Consider the following 24,211-nt stretch of genomic DNA (forward strand, 5'->3'; position numbering starts at 1 on the left):
AGCCAGGAAATCAACATTTTGGGCAGTGGCCCTTTCATGATGTTTGTCCTAATGGATGCCGATTAAAAAAAAGTTAAAAAACTATATAATTTACATTATATATTCACATTGCATTGGTGATGCTAATAATTAGAGCCTGCCATGCCATCATCAACCTGTTGTTTTCTTAGCTGAATTATTTGTTTTGTTAATCCTACGAGGGTTTCTTGCATATTTGATGAGGTGAACTGTGCCATCTGTCAAGTCCGTTCAAGTTATAAGAGGTATACACAACATATTTCCTTTGCTGTGATTTGTCACATGGATGTAGTATCAGTAACACAAGCATCTATATAGTTAACAAATTAACATGTAGTGTTAAATAAAATGTGCACACAAAACCTAATAAATTGCAGGGGTGCCTGGCTGGCTCAGTTAATAGAGCATTCAACTCTTGATCTCAGGGTTGTGAATTTGAGCCCCACGTTGGGTGTAGAGATTACTTAAATTAAAAAAATCTTTAAAAAACCCTAATAAATTGCTTATTCAAAGTTTCTTGGTTTCCTTTACAATAATCCATTTAAAAAAATTCCTTTGAAATATTCTATTTATGTCAACAAAGAGATATACCAAAGTCAAACATAAATAACACAGGCTTGCTAAATATAAAATAATACACACTTGACAGTATGGAAGAAATATAAGAAATAATTTTCTCAAATTCTGTCAGACCAAGAGGGATGGGGAATGGGGTGGTAAAGGCCGTATATAAGCTAGATTCACACAGTGGTTTCTGTTCTTGATGTTAAGATTAACAAACAACTGAGAATGTCCTATGTATGTCACTGTGGTAAGATGCTGGGGCTAATGAATATGACACAAGTCCCTATCCCCTTAGAGTCTTGTGTATTTTGAGAATAATTCTAACCTATTCACCCTAGATGATAACGATGATTAGAAAGAGGATAGCAGCAGCCATGCTCATAAGTGATAGTGGTCAATGGCTGACATTAGGAACATTATAATGGCCTGGTATTCTACTCCCTGGAGCAGACAATGTAATGGCAGTAGGGAAACAACATGGAAAAATCGTAAGTGGGAAAATTGTGCTTCTATTTTTTGTAAAAGTATTCCCCTGCCAGCTTGCTCTGATTGACAGCTCTTACAGAGGGACCTAATGAACCTTCAGCTTGGGAGCCTTCATTCATTCCCTGATAAGCAGTGAACTCAAGTTTCACTGTACGCATCATCTCCTAAGCCCCACTGATCTGACTAAAGTGGCATGGACCCCAAATACCACCACAAACATTTATTGAAGGCCAATCCCAGCAGGAATGTTGTCAAGCTGATTTTTCGGCTTTTATAGTCCCTCTACAAATCAGCTCAAATCACATTGTTCTAGGTTTAGATTAAGCATGTAATTGTGTACCCCCATATTAAATACACGGTCTCTGCTAGGATTTTCCAAAGGGATAAATTATGGTATCTGAAAACACCAGACACAAGTTATATATGTATATATAACACACATATACATATATATAAATTATCTGCTTATTATTATTTATTTTCAACTTGAAAAAATTCACCATTCATCTTATAGTTATTTTATTTTTTCTTTCCTCCCTAGCCATTAAAGCCAGCTTATCAATGTAGAACAGAGAATATGAGACATAAGGCCAGGACAGGAATGAGTCGGGACTATGATTAACACCAAAAATACGTCCTGTACAAAGATAGTTCCTGGGTCACATTTATTTTAATTTTTTAAAGATTTATTTATTTATTTATTTATTTGAGGGGGTAGAGAGAGCAAGCATGTGTGTGAGTGGGGGGAGGGGGAGAGGGAGAGAGAGAGAGAGAAAATCTTGAGCAGACTCCTCACTGAGCAGGGAGCCAATGCAGGGCTCGATCTCATGACCCTGAGATCATGACTTGAGCTAAAACAAAGAGTCAGACGCTCAACCGACTAAGCCCACCCAGGTGCCCCCCTGGGTCACATTTAGAAGGATTCTTCTACAGTGTATCTTAGGACCTAAAGTATAATTCCACAGGAAAAGTGTAGAAAATGGTATACTAGTCTATTAGAAAGAAGGAAGACCGTGTATTGGTTTTTAAATCTTTGTGTAACAACAAAAATAAATTAGTGTAACTATTAGTAGATTTTTAGAAATAGCAAGTGACTTACCTTGGAATTAAACGAGAAACATGGGGCTTTAGATTATGGAAACTGTGATTAACACTTGAGACTTCTAAAATCACTTTTTTGATGGACTTTTCATGTCAGTTATTCCTGAATTAAGTAAAACACTTATTGTTCTAAGTCTTAGAAAAAGGGTGTGTTCATGAGATTACACTGCTTAGACAGAATGCTAATCATAGCTTTAAAATTGTCTTCCATTCCTCTTAGAAATTAGAATGACTAATCTAGATACACTAATTTAAAGAGAGAAAGTAAGATTTTAATCTACAGAAAGATATATATATTACATATATATATATACAGTACTTTTCTCAAATCACTTCTTAAATAAAGCATATTTAACCCAATGATTTTGAACTTGTCAGCAGAAATATATTCAAACATACCTACGCGTGCATGTGCACACATGCACACACACACACACACGCACACATTCAAGCTACATAGCCATCACAATAAGACAGTGTCTAACACCAACATGAAACCAGGCAAGTACCAACAGATTTGGTAAATCTACTTGGTTGGTTTTTGCCTGTACTTGCAGCACTGATTCTACACAACTATGGTGAAACAACAACAAACAAGGATTAATGAAACTGGCTGGTTCAGGGAGAGATCTATGTCAGGGTGGTATTCCCAGTCTTCTAAAAGCTCTAAATTTACCTACTTAGTTTTCGGTGTATCCATAGCATTTCAATCTTATTTTTACTATGTGGGCATAAGAAAAGTATACTGATCATGGGTTATAGTAGTTTAAGTAAATGGGAGATAGAATTCTTTTTCTTTTTAACATTTCAGGAAAGAACCCAACCAAATTATTTTTTAAGTCACGTAACTGGCTAACTAGCTTGAACTGGGCATTTGTATTTTTTATACTTTCTTATAATTTTGATGCTAAAAGTAATGTGAATGACTTTTTAAATAACCTACATGTATTGGCAAATGAGATCTAGCCTCATCAATGTGGTTGCTGTGGGAGTCAGAGAATCATTGCTTGATTCTATCATTGTGTGAGCCATTTGTGAAGTGCCTCTTTGGAATATATTTAGAGTCAGCCTCACACTCTTTTCAGTAGTTTCAATGACAGCAAATTTTTGATCTTTTATAGTAGACCTGAATTTCGGAAAATAAGACGAGTACTTCAGAGCTAAATAGAATAAATAAGCTGAGTAATTTAGCTGTGTAATACTAAAGTCTGGTTAAAAACTACAAAGAATATGATATTTAATTTCTTCTTTAGCTCAAATCATGGCACTTTGAAGGACATTTATTTGGGTAAATAAATTCTTGTTGGATTGGTAGTAAGAGCAATACATTCATTAAAACATGAATAAATGCATAAATGTGTATGTGTGTGTATGTGTGTGTGTGTGTATGTGTGTGTATGTGCATGTGTGTGTCCAGAATTACAAAGCTGGATAGGATCGTTCATTTTACAGGTAAGGAAATGGAGGACCAGCACCTAATATACTCCTAGGAAAGTACTTGGTATGTGGCAAGTGCTTATTAAATGGAAAAATATTATCTATGTAGCCAAAATATACACAATATATTTAAAACAGTGTTATAGTACTAGAATTAGGGGTATGGCAAACACCTGTCCATTTGCTTTCCTTTCCCATATTTCATTCTCAGAGAATATGCCCTTCCATATAGTTCCTGGAAGAGGTAGCAATCTAATGAACCATGTTAATTTATTCCTGCCCTGGTTGATTAAAACAGGTTGGACACCTGACCCAAGGGAACAAATCCATAGGCTAGGCTGTGCCAGTTAAATTCTGTTACAAGATTTTGGTCAAAGAGACCAGTGTCACATAAATATTAGTACTTGAAGTAAGGGTCATGCTTTATCACAGCTATGGCAATCATGTTTAAACAAAGGAAACCAATAGAGAAAAAAAGGAGACAGAGATGAATGAGAATATGGAAGGACAGTGAAGCAACTTACATTTCAAAATTTTTCAGTTTTGTTTCCAGTCCAAGGCACTCTATGGTCTGACTGCTGTTTCCTGTCCTTGGATGCCCAAAAGGTTGCCTATCATCTCCTTGAATAAATTCCACTTAGTCCAAGCCAGTTTGATTTCTGTTCCTTATAACCAAAGAAGCCTGAACACAATGTGTTATTGGGCTTCTATTTCCCCCTTTAGCTTTTAATTAAAAAATTAGAAAAATAGATTTTAAAGTGTTCACGGAATGGCTGAATGCTCAGGGAAATTAAGTGACTTCCTCTAAGTCATTCACATAGTGGCAGGTCAAGGACTAGAAACCAGATTTCCTAACTCAGCATATAGCACCTATCAGTAGAACATGCTGGTTCAGGGCACAGACCCCAGAGATACATGACCTTGGAAATGTTACTTAACCTCTTCTTGCCTCATTTCCCCCCTCTATAAAAGGAATAATAGTACTTAATCCATCTAATAGGATTGTTGTGAGAATTAAATTAGTTATCATATAACATAAATAGTAACAGCTGATTGAACCTGGGTAGGAATCTGACCTAAAGGGCAACCATCCTAGGCCCTAATGCAAAAAAGGGGGGTGGGCACGAAATAACATTCTTCTCACAGAAACGTGGAATTGGGACCAAGAGTCTTTGTCAAGAGCTAGAAGGGGCAGTTAGACCAAGATAAAGTAGAGTCTCCCTACAAGCACAGGATAAACAAAGTACTCTTTAAAAAAGGCCCATGAACTTGTGCTGTGTGGCATCTCAGAGACAACTTGAATGTAGAATGAAGATCCCATTTCCAGGGATCTAGGTCTAGATGTAGGATATTTCCTGTCCTGAATTCCTTGAACCCCTCTGTATCTCTTCAATAAATGCTCAATTTATATAGCTTCCAGTTATAAAACAAATAAGACACAAGGATGTAATATACAGCATAGGGAATATAGTCAACAAAATTGTAACAAGTTTATATGATGACATATAGTAACTAGACTTACCTTGGTGACCATTTTGTAATGTATATAAATATCAAATCACTGTTATATACCTGAAACTAATAAAATGTTGTATGTCAATTACTCTTCAATTTAAAAAAAAATAGCTTTTTGTTCCCTGCCACCAACAAAGACATAATTACGTAAAATACTTATTAATATTACCTCAAGTTTTAGTATGAAAAGCCAAAGTACATATACAGGGCATAGGCAGTAGAGAGAGAATGGCCCATACGCTTCCTATCTCAAACGTATTTCTCTAGTGTTTTCATACTGTTTTCCTGCATCATCAGTACAATACTCTCCTTTCTCTCTTTCTGAGTAAAAGTGCTTTATCACCATCTTATCACCAGGAACTAAATGACACAGGTCTTAAGGATGAGTAATTAATCATTCTCTATCCATTTAGCATCATTGGATTAATTTTGTTTAACATGACAGATAACAGTTTAAGCCTGTATCTTTCCAATGAAAATGTGCAAATGCTCTTTACTGATGTCCTTTACCCTTAGAAAGCTAACCAAACTTTAAAGCATGTTCTATAAGTAGTACCCTGAAAATATTTTTTAAAACAGCAAAACAGCAACCTGAGCACAAACCAGAAGAAAAATAAGACTACTGCAAATTGTAAACAAGTTCGGATGATTTATAGAAGAGAATTCTACAAAGCTCCCTTAATGTCAGGATACAAACAGTTTTTAGTGCTATTTAGTTAAATGAAAATTATAAAGCTCATTGAACTGAATGAGAATTAGGATTGTCAGACAAATGTGTGTAAGGGGTTAATTAATTCATATGAACCACAAAGCTCAGCTGAAAATGGGCTCATTATTCTAAACCACCAATTTATCTGCTTCTTACTACTGTTCTTTCTCCATCACATTTACCCTGTTACACCCTCACCCCCAGTAGCAAATGTCAGGAGGTAGAAATATTTAAAAGGAAATGTGAGCTAAAGGCATTTTGCAAGGGTACATCAGGGGCACAAAGATGTCTGCTGGAACACTGAAACGAAAAGATCATTTATTAGCACACCATGGCTCATAACATTTCAAAGGGCTCAATACTTTCATTACGTACACAAACATACCCCTTCCTCCTTTTCAAATGCCTCATTACAGCTAAGCCTGAAGTTTTTTTCTTAAAAAGCTTTCCTCTGAAATTATTAATAATCTGAAGTTCCCTGCAGGCCAACAGTATTATTACAGTCAAAATGCATCAATATGTATATATACTTACATACTCTCTTTTACGCTATTTTAAATAACAAAGTATTTAGTGGGAACAGTAAAGAATTTATAAGCTATATACGGAAAAGCCTAGAGGAAGATGGCAATATCCCAGACTCTAAGGAAACAGCTTTTCAAGCTTATTAGGCGGGTGTAGGAGACTGTAATAGGATTATGAGTTTTGGTTTAGCCTGTCCATCATTTCAAAATCCCCATAACTAAAGGGAATATCTTCATAGGGGTCTGAGTTTAATATTGAAGCTGCTTTATTTAATTCTTCTTATTTTATAATGCTTGAGGGCTAATTAGTTCCATCTACTTTCTTCAGGCTTGTCAATAAGGCAACTTGGAAGCCAAGAACCTACTGAGTTACGGATTAACCAGCTCTGTAACAGCGTGTTCAAGCAACCTAGTTAGCTACTCCAAAGTGTACTATGAGTATGGGCACGGGAAAGCATCAAATACTCTTTTGTTATCTTCCGCTTAAAAGCAGAAAAATAAACCTCTATAAGTAAACTTTATTTTTGATGTGTTAATGAACATTTCTGATATGAAAACTAAAATGAAGAATATTTACTTTTGTGTGTGTCAAACATAGCCTATTAAATTCACAATATCCACAATATCTGCTACAAAAAATGGCAAACTAGCTTAAAATTTTTTTTGAACACAGATACAAATTTTAAAGATGGAAAAGATTGAGACTGAGCCTGACTAGCATGAGTGCCCTCTACATCACTTTTATTGAACCTGCATCCCAACCTCCCTGAGCCTTCCCATCACTTTCCTACTTTCGGAATTTCAATTGACTCCTTTCTCCTACAGCTAGATTCTAGAATCATCCCCTTAGGGTCACAAATTCTGGAGTTAGAAGGGAAGTTAGAGGTAAACTGATGTAGCTCTCCCATTTCATAAGGGAATTAACTGAGATCCAGATGTTAGGTGACCTATTTCATAGGTGATAGCAGAGTTAGAAAATGATTCCACATTTACTGATTCCCTGTTCAATGCACCTTCACTTCTACTTACCATCACAACCATCCCATTCAACCATGTCCAGACTTGCCGGCCTCACTAGGCTGCTGAGCTACATCTCCCCCAGATATTAGTTTCCTTAGCCTCAGGGAGGGAATCAAGCTATGACTGAGTACTGACAAAACTTAACTGGGCTATGTCTATTATATGCTCCCTGGCTTAATCCTCAAGTGTGTCAAAACTCCTGTTGCCTCCACAGGCTTCCACTTCTACCCTCCTTTACTCATCTCTAAAAAATGATCTTGCCTTCTAATTTGTAAGAATGAGCTTGTGTCCTGAGTTTCATCATCTGCCTTCACCTAGACATCAATTATTTTCTATCCTGTCCATCTTTGTGGTAGAAACGCCTCTCTTTTTTCTCCACCTCTGAAAGCTAATGCTCCTATGTGCTTCCCTTCCTATGAACATCTTCAATCTCTCCCTCTTAACTGTTATGTTCTTTAAACCAAAAATAATAAATTTAATTGATAATGATTAATAATAGCAGTAATAACAACTAGCTAGTACATACAAAGTGCTTATGATATAATAGGCACTTTGCAAATATTAATTCATTTAATCCTCAGAATAACCAATAATTTCTATTATGTTCATTTTACAAAAAAGGAGATTGAAATTTGCCCAGGATGCATAACTAAGAAGTGGTAGTGGCAGGATTTGAACCCAGACAGCTGAGCTCCAGAGTCTGTGTTCTAATCATCACATTGCTTCTTTTAATATATGTCATATCTATACCATCACTTATTAGCTTATTATGTTGGACAACTTACTGAACTTCTCAGAGACTCAGTTCCCTTTTTTTGTAAAATAAAAATAATATTGCTAATCTTAAAAGACTGATATGACAATTAAGTGAACTAGAAAATATGTAATCTGCCATGCCTGGTATATTAAATGTCAGTTTCAAAAAATACTAGACAGCAGTCCAAAAGAACAAGGAAGATAACTATGCACTCATATAAAAGAATGTGCAAAATACATTGTTAAATAACCAAAAAAGGTGGCAAATAAATAAGTGCCAGTTAATATAATTATAATAATGATGATAATAATAACAACCAAGCCTAGCTTTTATTAACCAAATATTCAGGGATAACTCTCCCAGAGGGAGATAAGCTTTATTAAGTGTTTAAGAAATCCTTACCAAGCACTGTTCTAAGTACTTTACCAATGTTAACTCATTTAGTCCCCAAAACGACCATGAGGTGAATCCTACTATTATTTCCACATGAAAACTGAGACAGAGAGGTGACTAACTTCCCCAAAGTCACAAAGCTCATAAGTGGCAGACCAGGATTTGGACCCAACCAGTCTAACTGCAGAGTGTGTGCTAGGCAGGCTCTCAATGTAATAGTTTGTTGTAGGAGGGCAAACTTGTGACACCCACATCATGGGAGAAGAGCATAAACGCATATAACCATAGTTAAGTATGAAAAAGTATAGTCTAGTGTATGTTCCCCAAACTTGTCTACTCAAGAAAATTTTCTGGAGTTTATAAAAATAAAAACAGAAACAAAAACAAAACCAGAATCCCAGGCCCAAGCCCAAACCTACTAAGTCAGACTTTGGGAATGGATACCAGTAGAAGTTAACAGAGGAGTAAATCAGAATCACTTAGGTAGTTTTTTTCAAAATACCCATGCCTAGAACCCATCCCCAGATAGTCTGCTTTAGCGTATCCATGGTGGTTCCCAGGTCTCACTTGTTACCTTTAGGGGATGCTAGGGAACCGATAAGTCATTTTGAAAACTGATGAATAAAGAGAAGGAATCAAGGATTCACCCTGTCTTCTCTATCTGAAATATACCTGAATGTAACCAAATAACTGATGAGGGGACATTTCTTTCCAAAGAGGTATTACAAACAATTTTTTAAAAAGAGGGAATGATAGAATATCACTCTGCTGAATTAATGGATCTAGGTAATGATCATCAGTGGCTGCTGATACACTAAGAGTCAACCAGCCATCATGTGCCCCATTATAAAACAACACACCAACAACAATAAGGATGCCTTGCTTAAAAATATGGGACCCAAAGCTGATCTAGCTTCTACATCTAACTTTATAGAAAATATATGGGGTGGGGGATAGGTAAAGATATATGTAAATGACACCACTGGGATGAAATAATAAAAACACAAACTCTATCAGACAAATGACCCGGTTGCTTCAACAATAACAATGGAAAATTATAATTAAAAAAAAAAAAAAGAGATGAAGCGGTATAGTAGCTAGCCTCTAAGATGACCACTCCAATTATCCCCAAACCTTGGTATTCATGCTCTGGTGTAGTTTTCTTCCACATTGTTTCTGGGTGGTCTGTGTGACCAACAGAATATGACAGATATGTTGTTATGCCATTTCCAAGGCTAGTACATAGAAAGAACTGTGGCTTCCTCTTTGCTCTTTGTCTCTCTCTTAGATCACTCACTCTTGGGAAAGCCAGCGGCCATATTTGAAGAGACTCAAAAAGCCCTCCAGAGAGGCTCATATGGTGAAGTGAGCTGGAAAGCAGATTCAAGACCACAGATGCAGCCCTGGACAACTTCCTGACTGCCACTTAAAGAGAGACAATGAGACAGAATCATTCAGCTAAGCTGCTCTCAGATTCCTGACACAGAAATTTTAAGATAACAATATTTGTAATTTTAAGCCACTAAATTTTGAGGGTAATTTTTTATGTAGCAGATAACTAATACAAGACAGATGTCATCATTTAAAATGGAGACTTAAGAGAACAACAATGGGGGGGCCTGGGTGGCTCAGTTGTTAAGCGGCTGCCTTCAGCTTCGGTCATGATCCCAAGGTCCTGGGATCGAGCCCCATGTCGAGCTCCCTGCTTAGTGGGGAGCCTGCTTCTCTCTCTCCCTCTGCCTGCTGCTTCCCCTGCTTGTGCTCTTTCTCTCTCTCTGTCAAATAAATAAATAAATCTTAAATAAATCTTAAAAAAGGGAAAGAACAATAATAATAAATAGATCTTATTCAGTTCCTGATTCAAACTGGGGCTGGGGGGGGCACATTAGACCATGAAATGTGAACACTGGATATTTGTTAGTAAGGAAATATTTTTGTAAGATACGATAATATTATTTGGTTACGTTAGAAATAATCCTTATATTTTGTGAATACATATAGGATTATTTACAGATGAAAAAATGTAATGTCTAGGACTTACTTGAAAATATCCAGGGGTGGGAGTACAGACAGAACAAGATTGACCAAGAATTGATCACTTTTGAAGCTAGATGCTGGGTTAATTATATTCTATTTTGAATATATTTGAAAATTTCACAATAAAGAATAAGAGGAAAAACGGACTGACTGACCATCAAGGCCTCACAACAGATGAAGCAATTCCAATTAAACCAACCACTCAGGAGAGGCAAGTTCTCAATAGCCATATAAGTTCGTCTATGGGTGTCACTGCATACAAATTCATATATCATATATACACATAGATATATACATATCTCTTCTTTGGTGTGGCCATGTCTTTTCTCCCCAGCTAGACATAAGATAGTAGCTTGGAGATATATTTTCATTTATTAATTACTTGGTTTATTTATCATTGAAATTTACTTTTAAAATACAAGAAAGACCTCAGCATTTCTGTAGGAAAAGGAAATCAATTTAAAGCAATACATTAAGAAGAAAAGAAACAGAGGATAACCCATGATGCATGATTCCAAAGGGTGTAAGAGGAGTGAGATGAGGAGTACAACGTGGGCTTCAGGAAGGGGTACTGAAAGAAAACGAGGGAACTTGGAACATAAGGTAATTTACTGAGCCTGTAGGGTGTGAGTTTTAGTTTGAGGGATTGGAGGGAATAGAACAAATCTGGAACAACTACCAAGGCATGTGATTTAGTGAACAATGGATAAGGAGATTGCTAAGCAGTAATGAAGACTCAAATTATTCTACAAGCATACTTTATACAGAAAAGATGAATATATAATACTTTAGATTCTTCCACAGGAAATGAATTCACTTTTAGCATTTATTTTGCTTTGTTGTTATTGTGTGATTTTATCCTTAAGAGGACAGGATTGAGTAGCAACTGTGCTTCAACTGTAACACAACTAGCAGGGAGATATGATTCTAAATACTGTATTCTTTATGTTATATACTTTTTATCAGGAAGCTTTCAAAATAGCCTGAATAATTTATGATTTGATTTTAATAGTCTGCAACAGTTGGGAAATATGTAAATATTTCTTCTCTTACTTTGTGCAAGTCCAAAAAAGCAAGGGTCAATCAACAAAGACAATATCAAGCAGTAAAAACCTCACATTTGAGGAAAATAAGATATACTCTAGCATCTAACTGGGCCATTTACAGAAGAATAAAGACAATCACTTAAACATTTGTTTCCATGGGCATTTGAGAATAATGCCTCAATAAATAGCTATAGACACTTAGGAGAGGAAGCTTAGATATAATAATATTGCATAATTTAATAGGACACAGAGCTATAGAGCAATTTCACTTTAAAATAGAAAACCCTAAAATAAGATTTCCACTATCCAGAAAACTCAGAGAATGAATTGATCTGGATAGCTGAGGGTTTATAAATTTTAAATACCAAAACTTTTTGTCTTAGTCATTTTTATAGAAATATTTCACAGATATACATTTTGCTGCATACAAAAAGAAAATCTACAGAAAATACATCGTTGCTGATTCACGTAATTATCATTAACATCAAATACTGTGCTGTTCTCTAAATCCAACAAGGTCCTCGGGGCATACTTGAGGTGTGTCTATTTCTTCTTTAAATAGAGCAGAACTACTCTGCATTTAAAGTTCCTTTTCATCTTAAAAAATGTTTTAAATACTATGTTATTTATTCTGATGATATAATCGGCACATGGTTATGAAAGAGTATTGTGAAAAGTTGGAAGAAAGTAAAAAGCACCCATAGTACCGTGATATAGCTACAAGGACTTAATATTTTGATGCACTTCATTCTGATTTTTTCAACTACATACATAACTTTTACTTGACTAAGACCAATTGTGATTAGTTTTGAATCCTACGCTTTTTCCTTGTAAGATGTTATCTGCTTTGATGATTAGTTCATTTCCTCCACTGGAATCAGCATATTAGTGATCACTTTTTATTGCTGTGGGTGGGTCTCGACATACTCACCACCTCAGTATTATTGTGTTGTTTCATATTTACTGGGGGTGAAAAAAACCCAGAAAACCAGGATGGTGATAGAGTAGGAGGATCCTAGGCTTGTCTCGTCCCATGAACACAACTAGATAACTATCAAATCATGCTAAATATCCCAGAAATCAACCTGAAGAAGGACAGAACAAATTCCACAACTAAGGGGAGAGAAGAGGCCACACTGAAGGATTGCAGACATCACTGGGTTTTCTGACAAAAAGAAGAAGGCAGAAACTAACACAAAATGCCAAGATGGAGGAATTTATCTGAGATGAAAGAAAAAGATAAGCCCACAGCCAGAGACCTAAGTGAAACAGATATAAGTAATATGCCTGATGGAGAATTTAAAGCAATGCTCATAAGGATACTCAATGGGCTTGAGAAAAGAATAGAAGACAACAGTGAGACCGTTACCACAGAGATATAAGAAATAAAAAAGAATCCATCAGAGATGAGGAATGCAATAAACAAGATAGGAAACAGGTTTGATGCAATGAACAGTAGGCTGGAAGAAGTAAAGGAATGAATTAGTGACATAGAAGACAGAATAATGGAAATTACGCAGCTGAACAAAAGAGAAAAAATTATGCAACACGAGGACAGACTTAGGGAACTCAGTGACTCCACCAAATGCAAAAAAAAAAAAAAAAAGCGAAAAACACAAAAAACATTTGTGTCATAGGAGTCCCAGAATAAGAGACAGAAAGGGGTAGAAAACTTTTTGAAGAAATAATAGCTGAAAACTTCCCTCATCTGGGGAAGGAAACAGACATCTAGATCCAGGAGGCACAGAGAATTCCCATCAAAACCAACAAAAGCAGGCCAACACCAAGATATATTATAATTAAATTTGCAAAATATAGTGATAAAGAGAAAAAAAAATCTTAAAAGGAGAAAGACAAAAGAAGTCTCTAATTTATAGGAGAAGAACCCATAAGGCTAGCTGCAGATATCTCCTCAGAAACTTGGCAAGCCAGATGAAGTGGCATGATTTATTCAAAGTGCTGAATGGGAAAAATATGCAGCCAGGAATACTCTATCCGGCAAGGCTGTCATTTAGAATGGAAGGAGAGATAAAGAGTCTCCCAGACAAACAAAAACTAAAGGAGTTTGTGACCACTAAACCAGCCCTCCAAGAAATATTAAAGGGGACTCCTTAGGTGCAAAGGAGAGACCAAAAGTGACAAAGACAAGAAAGGATCAGAGAAAATCTCCAGAAACAATGACAAAATAAGTAATAAAATGGCAATAAATACATATCTATCAATAATTACTCTGAATATAAATGACTAAACATTCCAATTAAAAGGCATAGGCTGTCAGAATGGGGGGGGGGGGAAGACCCACCTCTATGCTGCTTACAAGAGACTCTTTTTAGACCTAAAGACACCTGCAGATTGAAAATGAGGGATGGATGTGAAAAAAAAGCTGAAATAGCAATACTTACATCAGATAAACTAGACTTAAAAACAAAGACTGTAACAAGAGATGAAGTAGGGCACTATATCATAATAAAGGGGACAATCCAACAAGAAGATCTAACAATTATAACCATTTATGCACCCAACCTGGGAGCACCCAAATACATAAAGCAATAACAAACATAAAGGAACTCATTGATAATAATACAATAGTAGGGGACTTTAACACCCCACTTACATCAATGGACAGATCATCTAAATGGAAAATAAACAAGGATGGGGGCCTGGGTGGTGCAGTGGTTTAAGCATCTGACTCTTGGTTTCAGCTCAGGTTGTGATTTCAAGGTTGTGAGATCAAGCCTCAGGTCAGGCTATGGGACAAACGGATTAAGATTTCTCTCTTCCTCTGCCCCTCCCCCCACTTGCTCTCTCTGTTTCTCTCAAATGAATAAATCTTTAAAAAAGTAAAGGAACAAAGAAACAATAGCTTTGAATATCACACTTGACCAGATAGAATTAACAGATATTTTCAGAACATTCCATCCTAAAATGGCAGAATACACAGGTTTTTCAAGTGCACATGGGACACTTTCCAGAACAGATCACATATGAGGTCACAAAACACCCCTCAACAAATACAAAGAGACTGAAATTATACCATGCACCATTTCTGATCACAATGCTATGAAACCAGAAGTCAACCACAAGAAAAAATGTGGAAAGACCACAAATATATGGAAGTTAAACAACATGCTACTAAACAATGAATAGGTCATTATTAAATGAATAGGTCAACCAGGAAATCACAGAAAAATAAAACAATACATGGAAACAAATGAAATTGAAAACACAATGGTCCAAAATGTTTTGGAAGCAACAAAAGTGGTCCTAAGAGGGAAGTATATAGCCATACAGGCCTACCTCAAGAAGCAAGAAAAATCTCAAATAACCTATACTTACACATAAAGGAGTTAGAAAAAGAAAAACAAATGAAGCCTAAAGACAGCAGGAGAAGGAAAAAATAAAGAGTAGAGCAGTAATAAATGATACAGAAATTTAAAAAACAATAGAGCAGATCAATGAAAGCAGGAGCTGTTTCACACAACACAGCTCATTTTACCAAGTCTAATTTTCAGAGGTTTTTATAATTAATATTCATCCTCTAGACCTCTACACACTTTAAAGGAAACCAACCAAATTTACAGTTCAAGAGCCATTTTTAAGGGTGTTGTAGGTTAAAAACTGTATATATACTAATTCACGGTACATACAAGTGCCCCCTATATTTGAACCATTGTAAAAACCGAGTTATATAACATGATTTTATAACGTCTTAGAAGATTTTTACCTCTTGATAACCATGTGCAACTTCTATTAACACTGAAGACAGATTTATTTGTGCTCACCGGATATATATATGTGTGTGTGTATATATATATATATATACATATACATATATATACATATGCCTATATATACATATATGTATCCTATATGTATCCTATATATCCTATATATATATATGTATATATATAGGCATATGTGTATATATATATATAGGCATATATATGTGTATATATATATAGGCAATGTTGAATTTGAAGAACAGCACAAAAGTCTGTTTTTTTAAGCCTAAGCTTTACTATCCTTCATGTAGATGCCTCAGCACTCAAACTTGAACTGATCTCTGCACAATACATAATAGTCACCTGATACACACACATAGAAAAAGCAGCTGCTTTATAGGCTTAACCATGCTACATAATGCTGAGGCCAGAACATGATAAATACCGTAGCCAACTGAAATTGCATAAGCAATTTTAGCAAGCACAATGTAAGACATACAGCATCATTCAGTGCCAAGTATTTTCAAAGCAATGGTGAGAGGTGCTAATGGAGGGCATAATGGGTCCCTCTAAAGAGCACCATGGGGTGACTGATTCAGATATAGGTCCTCCCATCCTTTGTTCCTCTGACTATAGCCCTCACTCCATGCTTGTCATTTGAGTGGGGATTTAGTCAGATGAAATTCTCTAGGATTATAGTAGGAATTGTTTTGTTAAAAGCCTGGTCCCCAATTGAAAATACTACCTTCTCCTACCCCTTCCTATCTTCCTTTTGAATGACCATCAGTTGTTTCACAAGATAAAATACATTTATATTGTATAAAGTTGTTTACCTGCTAGTTAACCAGGAAATACTATTGAGTTTTTTTTACTTTAATTACAAAAATCATAAAATGAGTATGCAATAAAAAAGATTATGTAACAAATACCTATTTTCAAATTGCCTTGGGACTGTTTATGGAGTGGTTTGGCCTAAAGCAATTACTAAAACCAGATCTGAATGCTATTATAAATAGGTATAAGCCTTCCTTACATAACCCATATTTATATTATCAATAAAAGCTGAGACTTAAAGCTTGCAGTAATAACTTTGTGGAGAAAGCAGGGCACATTTATTATCTGTGATCCTTTCTTTATCTCTCCCTATTACATCTGGGATAACTGTGTAGTACTCAGGTGATATGACTAAATCTTATTAGTGGAGGGGTTTTTCTATTTTAAGCACAAATCTGGCATTTAAAGATCCCAAAGTCAAAAAATTAACATAGAAAATGTCAGGAAATTAAGCAAATTGAAAGATACTGTCAATAGCATGCAGTACTGTCAAAGGACTAATAACCCCAGTTAAATAGTATCAGGAATGGGTAATAGATTTTTGAAAAGTAGATACCAAGGCGAGAGAGACAGTTAATGTCAAAGTGTAAAAGATATTTAAGGCACAATAGCTATTATAATAAGCCATCAGTCCTTTGATTATTATTTTATCCTTTGTATAGTTGACACAGATGGGTACAAATAGCAGTAAAAATCGGAGGTTTTTTAAATTACCAGCTTGCACCAGTGCTAACCATGAAACATAACCAATGCTAGCATAAGTAAGATTCATTTCCAACTTAATGCATTTATATGTTTCAAAATTAGCTTATTTAGGAACACATAAATGACAAACACTGTTAATGATATATAATCTTTTCAAAGCAGGCTTATTTCTTTTTATTTTAAAACTTTATTTTTCCTTCCATGAATGTTTAAGTGGCAGATAGTCAGTAATATAAATTATTCATGTGAATTCTGTTTCAATTAGCCAAAGAAGACTCATAAACATGAGAAAAAAGAATTTTTAACTTTGTTGGTTTAGAAAGAAAAAGATATATACCATAAGAAAATATTAGTGCCCTTGTTCTTCTGATGCAGAATCCTGACATTATTAAAGGAATTAGAAGAATAGAACACTTTGGAGTACATATTGAATTTCTCTCTTTAATAATGAAGATGTAGTTCTGTGTAATCTAAAATTAATTTAAAGTTAGTGAAAAGAAGTAATATTCTACTATCTCTGTTTTGTTCTCTCCTATTCAAATTTAACAAGTAGTAGCAGCTTTCAGGAGGACAGCAGGCACGAAAGATTCAAATTAGATGTCAAAGTTGAATAAGTCAAGTTTGCCTTCTTCTATTATTTGAATGGGATTTAACTAATTTGTTCAATAACCTGCTTTTTTTTTTTTTTGGAAAATTACCGTGCTCGGTTTGGCAGCACATATACTAAAACTGGAATGATACAGAGAAGATTAGCATGGCCCCTGCACAAGGATGACACACAAATTTGTGAAAATTATTTTCTTCTCGATAAAACTTAGAGCTCTGCAGAATAAACTTCAAAAGCTGTGGCCATTTCATAACTAGTGTGATATTCAGATTGAAAACAAATAAGATGACAAGTGGATGGGAAAGGAAAGTGGCAGAATCACATAAAAGAAATATATTGGAGGGAGCGGGTTAAACAAGGCAACTCTCAGCAAAATCCTTTCACTCTCTGCCCCAAATGCAAGTCAAATAAGAGCTTTTCATGTGAAGCAATGGAGACCTATGACAAAGGATCACGAAAAATGTACCAGTGGCTTGTTTTCATTTTAGCTGCATTTTTGACATCTTACGGCCTGTAGAGATAATGTATCACATACACAGGTAACAAATACGTTGTGTGTCATCTCTAAAATCACGTTACTGTGATTATATTCATACAGCCTTTCTTTGGGTTGTTTTCCTAATAGGAAAGACTGATTTGTAATTATTCATTTATATTCTCTTGTCCACTTCCCATTATTCCTACAAGCTGCATAGTCAACCGATGTGAAATAAGTGAACAAAGAAACAATGTGCTTTAGAAAACAGGACTGAAGCATTCATATCATTTAGAAGAGAAAAATCCCAGGAATAAAAGAGCTTGGGTCTACCTTAAAGCAGGAACTTCCCTGCAGAGAGAAACGGGAAGAGACGGAGGCACATAATGCCACTGCAGCTGCAATATTTCTGAAGTAGGACACTCAGAAAAGGGCACAAGCTATTCATGTTTCTAGAAACACTGCATTTAATTCCTCTGCAAAAGATTTAGCAGGTTAGTGGAAAGAAGCAGCACATGGAGGGAAAAAAAAAACATGAAAGAAGAGTTAGCACTGCAAGGAAATTTGCTTCAACTAATATTAGAAAGAAAATATTTCAGGAATGGTTCCCTGTAATAATAATCACATACCCTAAGGCTAGAATAAAAATCATAGCTGATTGGTATAAAAGCAGGTTTGGACACACAGGAAATAAAATTCTGTGATGAATTCTACCCAACTTCTACCCTTTTTACCTTCAACTATGCCAGGACATGTTCCACATGTTCCAGACCCCAGGAAAGAAGCCAAAAGAAGCCATACTTCAAAATTGGGCTTCTTTTCCAATTTTTGTTATTTATCTATTTAAGATTATTTATTTATTTATTTAACAGAGACAGAGAGAGCACAAGCAGGGGGAGCAGCAGGCAGAGGGAGAGGGAGAAGCAGGCTCCCCGCGGAGCCGGATGCGGGCTCCGTGCGGGGGCTCAATCCCAGGACCCCCGGGATCATGACCCGAGCTAAAGGCAGATGCTCGACCGACTGAGCTATCCAGGTACCCGTCCAATTTTTAAAGAAAACTTTGCCATATTTAACTTTTATAGCCAAATCAACAAGGAGAACAAAACATATCTGATGGTCAAGAATGGAAGTTAAGTAGTAGTTTAAACAGTCATGCCTAATGCATAATAAAAAAGCTTCCACATGACTTGATTAAAAATCATGATCGATAGGGGCGCCTGGAAAGCTCAGTCGGTTAAACATCTGCCTTAGGCTCGGGTCATGATCCCACCATGGTCCTGGGATCAAGCCCCACATTGTGGATCAACGGGGCTCCCTGCAGGGGCTTCCTGCTCTGTGGGGAGTCTGCTTCTCCCTCTTCCTCTGCTCCTCTCTTGTGCTCATGCTCTTTCTCTCAAATAAATAAAATCTTTAAAAAAATAATGATTGATAGAAGATGCTCCTTTCTAAGGGCCACGCTTTCGTTTGGAAAAACAGGTAAAGTGCACACTCCAGAGTCTCACTTTTACTGGAGTTAGCCTCCAAGTTTAAAAAAAAAGTGAATGAGCAGAGCTGCATGTTTTCAAGACATTAGAGAAAAATTAATGTATCAATTAGTTCATAAGACAAGTGCTTTCAAAAAATATTTTGTTTTACATGCCTTAATTATAAAGATTTCTCCTTAGTGTGGAACTTCATTATGACCTATTAGAGTAAAATGTAATACATTATTTGAATGAATTTGGAGAGACAAAATTTTTTTTTAAGTACTAAACTTACTAAAACTACCCTACTTACTGAAATCCCAACCTTTATACTTTTCACTGAATACGTTTATACTTGTCAAACTGTAACCAACTGCCCATTGTGGTCTGAGGAACTTTTATGAAAAGGTATTTTCCCCTTTAATGTTTTCTTTTCAGAGTGTATACATTCTGAGAGCAAAATATCACGTAGTCATTTCACAACTCTCTATACTAATTAATGAAATAATTTTTGTAAGTATACAAAAGGTTCATCTTCTGTTTGATGCTTTACTGAGTACCAGGCGAACGTACAAATTCCAGCAGTGATGACATTATAATCCTAAAAAGTCTGGGAACCAAGAGTCCATCCAGGAACTTTTCTCTGTCCCTTTGAAATATCCTTCATTGACCTCTCCCTGACACCAAGACCTGAACAATTTTACATAAAGTAAGAAAGAATTTATTCATTAAGTATTGTCAGTCTTGTTTGTTTTGCTAAAAGGGATAGAATGCTGAGTCTTAAGACAGACTTCAAATAATGCTGACACAATTATATTCCTCATTTTTTCTGTCACTGTTTCTTCCTCACAATTAATATGTGACTGGGACAATGGCAGTGGGAAACAATGTTGCAAGAGAGATAAAAAGATAAAACACAATTCTGAACCAGCAGAAGGGAAGAGAGGAAAGTGGTGCGCAAAGGGCCCAGGACCACAAAGCATGGTAAATAGGAAAAAAGTTAAGAAACTGGAAGCATAAGGATAATCTATAATGCATAGAATCTGTGTGGACAGCATTCAACTTGACCATAATCCTTTTTCAGTGCTTTGCATCTTCCTCTGCCAGGAAGTTCTAAATGAACCATGTGAAGTGATCAATACTATTTGTGGCAACTGAAAAAAAAATTCAAATGGCAAGATGTGACGTTTTTCTTCCCATTTGTCTTTTCTAATCTAATTCTACCTGAATTCAACATTGAAAACATCCTCTAATAATTTCCTAGAAACTCATTACGTTGTAATTTTATTTCTAAATTTATTTTCTGTATTGGACCATTATCCCAGTCACTAAAGATGGTCATCCTCTTGGTACCTTCATGTTGTGGATTTTTAGGACTATTAACTGAACTTGTTTTAATGTTCTCTGTAAGTACATGAGAGTTCATTTAATTTTGGACCATAAAATGAAAACTTCATATCAGAAAAATTCTTTAAAAAGAACTTTTTCTTTTTAGTTTAAGCATGTTTGATGCCAACTATCTGTTGATGACAATAAAATCCACAATTACGTACAATAAAATCCACAATTATGTATAAAACATAATCATCTTTCATTACCTCTGCTACTTACAGTAGTAGTGATATAGGCAACTGAAATGACGTCACAAATATGACTAAAATAAACACTGGATTATCCACAAAGTCATACTGCTTATCCCTCTTGATGTAAACTCCCCTCATAGATTAGCTCCAAATATTTAATCAGTTCATTAATAAGATAGACTTGCACACTTTTAATAGTGATAAGTCTGCTAAAAATATAACAGCCATTATAACTTTCAATAAAGATGAAATCCATACAAAATAGTATAAACTTTCCAAACATGAAAATCACATCCTTGTTTTTGTGTTTTTTCATTTCTTTGTGTCTGGCACATACACTGACTTTCAGAAATCACTGCAGAGTTGTGAATAATGTATGAAATAAAAAAAAAAAAAACCTGTTCATTTCCCACAGAGTACTGTATTGCTTGCTATATAGCACATCTATGCAAGACAAACAATAGAACAGACCAATAACCCTAAGCAATCTCAAGCTAAAACCTTCCCAAGTGGAAAGGGAAAATATCACCCTAGATTCTAGAAGTCCCTCTAACAGTTCAAGTCCTTAGAAACTCATACATACTAGATAAAAACCTTCAACTTCAGAAGATCTGTTTTCCTGAGTAAATCTGTGAGAAAGCTGGAAAAGCAATTAATTACTTAACACTTATTCTAAAGAGAGTCACTAACTTCTGTCTATTTCCCGTCTTATAGAGCATAGTTACAAAGACCGATGAGAAGATATGTAGAACTTAAACAGAAGGCTCTGTTTTTCTTGTATTTTCTCTAGTAGTATTTAGGAATTTTGCCCTTTAAGCATTAGGAGTAAAACAAATTGAGATTTGGGTTGAGAATGACAAAAAGGTGGCAGTCAAATGCAAGCACAATGGATGTAAGAATAAGAGTAATGACATATAGTTATATTTTGTTTGTTTTTTATATAAACTCAGAATTTTTCTTTACTTGTCAAACCTAAATATTACTAGTAGAAAGGTCATGTGAAGGTAACATGCATAGGACATCTGAGTTTTCCCATAAAATAAACTCAGCGTTAATGGAATTCCATTTATAGTGATGTAGAATGAAATTTCTATTTCTTTCATCTCCTGAACTTCAAACTTGAGCGATAGCTTCAGATACAATATATTGAAAAGGATTTAATGCAGATTCAAGTTTTTCGATAATTGCGAAGTATTCAACAAGCAGTTATCAAGAGCATGCACTATACTAAGTTATGTGCTAGGTACTAAAAATAAATCATCATCTTTTAATAGTGAAACACAGTTATAAGCCTTGTAGTATTTTAACACTTTGTATCATCTATGTCTTTAAGAGGGTTGACACGGAGCATAACTTTACAAGGTTTCCTGGAATAGGTGAAACGCTATATTAGGTTCAAGGTTTCCTAGCTCATGTTTTTGCAAATGCAATGAATACCAATGAATAATAGAAAAACCTGAATCTCAAAAGAGTACTATGGAGCTTAAGATACCCACTGCCCTTTTCCTTTCTTCCTTTACCTTCTCCTCTTCTCATTTTAATGGACACAAGGAAAAGAACTACCAGGAGTAAGGTTGACATTGTAATACACAAGAGAAGTGTGTGTCCAAAGGTTTCACAAAAATTAAAAGATGGGTAGGGAGTACATTCATTTCCAGGTGAATCTAGCTGCCTTTGCCCACTCGGGCAGCAGATGGAATTTGGCTGGACAGTTTACAAATTCTTATCCCCGTTCAGGAAAATACACAGTAATATACCCCTGAGTCCATATGAGAGAAATAAGTCCATAATCACAACCACCGATTAAAACAACTATTCCCTTTTCATTTTGAAAGCAGCTAGTTTTCCAGAAAATTTAAGGTACTTATTACAGTCTGATGAATACCTTGTCAGTTAATGTAGTTACAAATGCACAGTGTCTGCTCATATTAGAGTGGTCTCATGCACCTGACATATAGGGTCCCAATAATTGTTTCCTGAATTGAGGGTTTGTAAATAAGCAGGTGGTTATGTGAGCTTAACTACTAACATTAGCATGTCCGTAAATTTTTGACATGGATTTAAAACTACCAAGAAAAATTTATTGCTGCATAATAATTGCTTGTCCTAACTTACCCCACATTCCAGTATATAAAGGAAGCCTGCTAAATTCATATTCCCATTAAAAAAATCAACTGAAATTGACCTTATCTCCTACTGGCCTGCAGAGATCACCAATGAAGAAATGTGCAGCAGAGCTGATTATATTGTGTAGCAGAAAAGACAAGTAAAAGTGATTGAAATTTCTATAGAGAACATCATCAGTGCTTGCTTAGAACAATTTTGCATATAAATAGAGCATAAGTGGTCTGTGTTCAATTTGTTCTCTAGTTGTCAAAGAATAATCAAAGATAGACCACATAGTAATCTTCTGTTTCCAGCTTCCCTAATGCAAACCTAGATCTTATTAATCAATACATATGACTGTCCCAAAAGGAAAATTTAATTTCCACAAATAAAAAGAAAACAAAACCCCAAAATTATGTAACTAATATAGGTACATGCTTCATCATAAAATTCACATTTATTGATGAAAAAATGAAGACACTAAATTAAATGGTCTTAAAAATTAACAGTATTTTAGAACTCAATGCAATCTGGCTTCTATGCCTTTCTCACCCCAACCCTGTAAACACACTCCCCTTTCCAATCCTTATTTTATTGATTCTCTTGGCTACATCTGATGCTATTTGGCACTTTCCTCTTTGAAAAATAACACCACAATAGCTTTTTTTCTCCTCACACCTCCATAACCAACCTCTTCATTCTCTTTTTCATGAGCTCCAGCTTCCAAGCTAGTCCCATTAATTGGTGGTTTTCAACTTTTGTGGCACATTAAAATCACCTGAATAACTTTTATTTTATTTTTTTAAATTTTTATTTATTTGACAGAGAGAGACACAGGTAGAGAGGGAACACAAGGAGGGGGAGTGGGAGAGGGAGAAGCAGACTTCCCGCTGAGCGGGGAGCCTGATGTGGGGCTCGATCCCAGGACCCTGGGATCATAACCGGAGACAAAGGCAGACGCTTAACGACTGCACCACCCAGGCGCCCCTCGCCTGAATAACTTTTAAAACATACTATCGTCCAGGCTCTGACTCCGTAGATTTGGATTTAATTGGTTCAGAGAGGAACTGGATGTAGCTATTTCTTAGAAGTCTCTCAAAGTGAGTCCA

General features: G+C 35.6%; 1 protein-coding gene and 1 non-coding gene across 3 annotated transcripts in view; one reads left to right on the forward strand and one right to left on the reverse strand.

Annotated features, from left to right (window-relative positions):
• DIAPH2 (diaphanous related formin 2) overlaps nucleotides 1-24,211 on the reverse strand; it is a 1,070,037-nt gene that overhangs the window by 134,363 nt on the left and 911,463 nt on the right. The gene's annotated exons all lie outside the window — the stretch shown is intronic.
• On the forward strand, nucleotides 17,568-17,674 carry LOC121103918. The gene has a single exon (XR_005836202.1). It is a non-coding gene; the product is annotated as a U6 spliceosomal RNA (small nuclear RNA).

The sequence above is a fragment of the Ursus maritimus genome, assembly GCF_017311325.1.
Source record: "Ursus maritimus isolate PB19 chromosome X unlocalized genomic scaffold, ASM1731132v1 scaffold_X1, whole genome shotgun sequence".
Classification (NCBI taxonomy): Eukaryota; Metazoa; Chordata; class Mammalia; order Carnivora; family Ursidae; genus Ursus; species Ursus maritimus.